Source organism: Thamnophis sirtalis, unplaced genomic scaffold (genome assembly GCF_051295495.1).
Source record: "Thamnophis sirtalis isolate CommonGarterSnake01/CBP01778 unplaced genomic scaffold, rThaSir2_p1.2 scaffold_7, whole genome shotgun sequence".
Classification (NCBI taxonomy): Eukaryota; Metazoa; Chordata; class Lepidosauria; order Squamata; family Natricidae; genus Thamnophis; species Thamnophis sirtalis.
Genome location: NW_028261387.1, coordinates 91,562,072 through 91,568,071, shown reverse-complemented (window position 1 = coordinate 91,568,071; position 6,000 = coordinate 91,562,072).

Below are 6,000 nucleotides of genomic sequence, written 5' to 3'. Positions count from 1 at the left end.
CAGTGTCTAAAAGGTTCACCATCACTGCCCTAGACCATTACAGACAAATGGCTGTCCAGTTTCTTCTTGAAAACTTTCAGTGTTGGAGCATTCACAACTTCTGGTGGCAAGTTGTTCCACTGATTCATTGTTCTCATTCTTAGGAAATTTCTCCTTAGTTCTCGGTTGCTTCTCTCCTGGATTAGTTTCCACCCATTGCTTCTTGTTCTTCTTCTTCTTCTTTTTTTGCAATTTGTTTTTATTTTTAAACAAAAAAAACAACATAAAAAATTCTCATCCATTACATACAGCATGTCGTTTTTGCATCCATACTCTCCATTACATTTACAGTCACAGATTTTCCATCTCATATAACTAAATACCTCACTTTCATTGTACAATGTAATTCAATTACAGTTAATGTTTTTTTCAATAAACCTAATTCCTTACATTCTTGATTGTCTGTTTAATAACAATATACCTTTATATAATCACATACCCCGATATGGAAAAGATTTACCAGCCATTTATATTTGTATATCACTGGTTTCAATTATGTATAATCCCACCAATCAACTGTCGAGTATGCTTATGTTCATTATTTTCCTTGTACATCATACATTCAAACAAAGATGTTATTCCTTCATTTTTCAACAAGGTATTCTGAATAGTCACTTCATATATATGCCAATTTTTAATTACTTCCTTATTAAAATTATTTATCAACAACAAGATATCTTTATAATATATACTTAGGGTTATACATTATATCACCAACTGACGAGGCAGTTTTCTTTCAAGGGGACCCACGTCAGTCCACGAATCAGCATTTTGTTGAAACTGAATAGATCCACGATTTTGTTAGCTTATAAACAATGCAATATCTGGAGTTTCTCTTTTTTTTTTAATTTATCGTTTTTATTTTATTACGTAAAATACAAAGAAGAAAAGGAAATAGGAAATCAAGGGAGGGAAAGGGAGCGGGGGAAAGGAGGTGTGAGATAGAAGGGGAAAAAGAAAAAGAAAGGAAAGGTTTCATCCTAAATTCATTAATCAATCAGGATAGAGCTGAAAAAAACCTTGGAGGTCTTCTAGTCCATCCTCTTGCTCAAGCAGGAGACCTATACCATTTCAGACAAGTGGCTGTCCAGTCTCATCTTAAAAACTTCCAGTGTTGGTGCAGCTACAATTTCTGGTGGCATGCTGTTCCACTGGTTAGTTGTCTTCATTGTTAGGAAGTGTCTTCTTAATTCCAGGTTGCTTCTCTCTTTGATTAGTTTCCACCCATTACTTCTTGTCTTGCCCTCAGGTGCTTTGGAGAATAGTTTGACTCCCTCTTCTTTGTGGCAACCCCTGAGATATTGGAAGACTGCTATCATGTCTCCCCTGGTCCTTCTTTTCATCAAACTAGACATACCCAGTTCCTGCAACCGTTCTTCATATGTTTTGTCTCCAGGCCTTTAATCATCTTTGTTGCTCTTCTCTGCACTTTTTCCAAAGTCTCAACATCTTTTTCGTAATGTGGTGACCAAAACTGGATGCAGGATTCCAGGTATGGTCTTACCAGGGGTGGGTTTCAACCAGTTTGCAGCGGTCCCTGCAAACCGGTTGGTCAGCGAACCCGGAAGTAAGTAACTTCCGGGAACGGCGAAGGGCCCACCCACCCGCCCGCGGTCCTTACCCGGTTTTGACGAGCTCTGCGCTTCCACGCATGCACAGGACGCATACAGCACCTGCGCGATCCTCCAGGAGCAGCTGGAGCATCGCACAGACACTAGTATGCATGCGTGCACCGCGTGCATGCACGAGGATGCCGCCGGCCCCGTTCCAACCGAACCGGTTGGAACGGGGCGAGAAACCCACCCCTGGGTCTTACTAAGGTTTTATAAAGCAGTACTAATACTCCTTTATAAAACCTTAGTTAGGACCACACCTGGAACGCTACATCCAGTTTTGATCACCACGTTATGAAAAATGGTGAAGCAGAGAAAGCATGCTGCGTTTCCCATCGATCAAGCAATTAGGACTGGCGGGATCTAGGAGCAGGGCCTTCTCAGCAGCTGCCCCCAGCCTATGAAAAATTACCCACCTAGGCGGGGTGAGCCTTCCCTCTTCTAACTTACTGGATGAGTCTTAAGACCTGACTTTGTCAATTATCATGGTTGGGGGGGGGGGCTCAAAGTCCGACTGCAGCCCCAGCGATGGCTGGTCACCTGAAAACGCTCTAGCTGCCTAGTTAACCACCTAGCTTTTGAATTTTAACCTGATTTATGTCATCTTCTAAGTTTTTAATTCTTATTTTTTTAGGCTATGCTGTTATCCATGTATTTATAGGGTTTTATTGTGCTGCTGTAAACTGCCTAGAGTCACCTAGGTGAGATGGGCGATGTAGACATTTAATTTAAAAAAATATCCTGGCTTCTTACCGACAGTATCCGTGCGGGGTTGGTACTCTCTGAACTTGGTTGTCTCCTTCCAGATGTTTCGTTGCCCAACTAGAGAACATCATCAGTGCAAACCCCATTCCCTTCTGAAATAGATGGTGTTCATGTCAACTCGCAAAGCATCCCTGGCCTGCTCTTGAGTTGCCATAGGCAAGGGGGAGGAGACTGACGGAGCAGCACAGCAGCCACAACCAGAAGTACATTCCACACATACCTTTCTCAAGGCTGTATCCTAGGTTAACTGTAACAGCCAAAGGGGTGTGATCTCTACAGCCCACAAAAGTGCTCCGTTGGAGAATGTGATTTATGAAACACCCGGGGGGGGGGAGGAAAACAGGGTCATAATTGGGCCGTAAATTACGTGGGTCAGAGCTGGCTTCACTTGGGTGCATGCCGACATGTTGCTCCTAATAAATAACTGGGTTTCTTTTGAAGCTTGGCTGGAGGGTCATGATTTAATTAGGGCATCCTTCGGAACCCTGACAGCAAGCAATAGCAGTTAGACTTATATACCGCTTCATAGGGCTTTCAACCCTCTCTAAGTGGTTTACAGAGTCAGCATATATTGCCCCCAACAACAATCCGGGTGCTCATTTTATCCACCTCGGAAGGATGGAAGGCTGAGTCAACCCTGAGCCGGTGAGATTTGAACAGCCGAACTGCAGAACTGCAGTCAGTTGAAGTAGCCTGCAGTGCTGCATTTAACCACTGCGCCACCTCGGCCAGCTCTGACCCCACATAATTTGGGTAATAAAAGGTGTGCAAGAAAACAACCGAGCTTAGAGAGCACCAAGGACCCCATAGTCCTCCTCCTCCTCCCTCTTTTCTAGCACTGATGATGTTGCCTAGTTGGGTAATGAAAAATCTGTAAGAAAACAACCCAGCTCAGAGAGTACAATGAACCCCACACTCCTCCTCCTCTCCCTCCTCCTCTACTCCACTCTGCCTTCTAGCACTGATGATGTTACCTAGTTGGGTAATGAAATGTCTGCCATCAAGCTCAAACAGCACCAAGAACCTCACAGTTCGATCCTATTCCTTTCTGATGGCCATGCGCTTTTCTCTTCTCTCCTCAGAAAATGAGTTCCGAGGCAAACTGCTGAGTCAGAGGTGGACCCGTGGGGAGAAAATCAACAGTTGTGAGTCAGCCCCAAACCTCCACAAGAGACACATCAAGGTGAGAAAGACATTTCCCCAAACCCAAGTTGTGGAAACGATGCCACAGTGCATTTCCTTGGCTTGGGATGTTTTGATGGGTTAACTTGAAGTTCTCTTGCCCTTTGGCTGACTTCCAAAAGTGATGGAGGGAATCCATTGAGCCTGTGACGAAGGGAGCCACCTCTGGGGCCCTGGGGAGTCTCTGAGCTCGGCAATTTTCTTGCAGGCATTTCATTACCCAGCTAGGTAATACCATCAGGGCTAGAAGAAAGGAGGGTTTGTGCTCTGTTTATATGCAAGGGGCTTGCCCTGTCAGTGTCGGTGGAAGTGTTCTTGGTGGGCTCCTTGATTAGGCTGTGGTTTATTGTTTGTTAGTCTGAGATGGTAGTTCCTTGATTGTACCACCAACACTGGCAGGAAATTTGTATATAAAGAGAGAGCAAACCCCACTCCCTTCTAGCACTGATGATGTTACCTAGTTGGGTGATGAAATATCTGCAAGAAAACAACCAGCACCAAGAACCCCACGGTTGTCGTCCTCCTCTTCCTCCTCCCCCACTCCTTCCTAGCACTGATGATGTTACCTAGTTTGGCAATAAAATGTCTGCAAGAAAACAACCAAGCTCAGAGAGCACCAAGTCCTCCTCCTCCTCCTCTTCCTCCTCCCCACTCCCTGTTAGCACTGATTATGCTATCTAGTTTGACAATGAAACATCTGCAAGAAAACAACCAAGCTCAGAGAGGACCAAGGATCCCACAGTCCTCCTCCTCCTCCTTCTCTTCCTCCTCCCCACTCCCTTCTAGCACTGATGATGTTACCTATCTGGGTAATGAAACGTCTGCAACAAAACAACCAAACTCAGAGAGGACCAAGGCTCCCCACAGTTCAACCCTGAGCTACAAATATTCTCTTCTTAAGCTAGACTTCCCAAGATAGGCTTCTGCTTTCCAAATCTGTTGAGACTATAATTCCCAGAATTGCCTGCTCTGCCCTCCCAGCGTGCCCACTTCCCCCAGTCTTGATCAGCAAACCGCATGCCCTTTTTACTATCTATCTGTCTATCTGTCTGTCTATCTATCTATCTATCTATCTATCTATCTATCTATCTATCTATCTATTTCGTCAAAGATGTACGAGATAACAGGTATAAGTATAAACATGGACATAAACACAGGAAATGGGTACGAATAAAAGGGGACAGTAGGACAGGGATGGAGGGTACGCTAGTGCGCTTATGCACGCCCCCTTTACGGACCTCTTAGTAATGGGGTGAGGTCCACGGTAGACAAACTTTGAGGTTGAAGCTGTGAGGGTTTGAGGCTGTAACAAGGGAGTCAAGTAGAGCATTCCAGGCGTTGACCCCTCTGTTGCTGAAGTCGTATTTTCTGCAATCGAGTTTGGAGCGGTTTACCTTGAGTTTGTATCGATTGTTTGTCCATGTACTATTGCGGTTGAAGCCGAAGTAGTCCTTGACAGGTAGGACGTTGTAGCGGATAATTTTGTGTACTACGCTTAGGTCAGCATAGTTCCAAGTTGTCCAAGCCCAAAATTTCAAGCCGGGTGGCATAAGGGATTCTATTGTGAGCAGAGGAGTGGAGGACTCTCCTCGTGAAATACCTCTGGACTCACTCGATTGAATTAATGTCCGATATGCAGTGTGGATTCCAGGCAGGCGAGCTGTATTCGAGAATTGGTCTAGCAAAGGTTTTGTATGCCCTTGTTGGGGGTACAGTGTTATCATTGTATATATTATACACCCAGTTTGCATACAATTCCGCTCATACTTTAAAAGCAAATACTTTCCGTTCCCGCGAGAGGGAATGTTTGATGCTCTGCCGAACTAGGATGGCTGGAAGCTGCCCAAGCTTACCAATTTTTTAATGGATTTGTGCAACTGGGTAATTTTTGCACGGCGACGAGGAAGTGACCAAGTGTTTTCCCGGTCGGTGCTATTTGTGCCTAGCAAGCTCTTCCTGGTTCAAAAAGGGAAAGCAAGTTTTCTCTTTGAGATGAAAGTGATTAAAATAAGAAGCGGAGGCGACGCGAGGTCCATGAGCCAAGAGAGAATTATCCAGCCTGTTTATAATCGGCCAGCCTGCAGGCCTGCTATTGTTTTTAATGAGCTGCTTTTCCATACCTTTAATAGCCTCTTGAAGTATTATATGAGCCAGCGATAATGGCTAATCAGTGCTTGATTCCTTGCCATTAAAAAAGTTTCCTCGGCACCAGCCTCCTTTTGAAACCACATCGCTAGGCGGCTTGTAGGCTGCCATTGTGAAGATTCGCTGTGATTCCTCGCTTTTTGGACAAAAAGAGAGTTCTCTCCAGGAGTAAGCTCGGCTTTTTAACGTTTTTTTGGCACCACGTTGCTGTGCTTTTACCTCATGGCTCTTTAAAAATAAAGTGATTTTAAAAAGG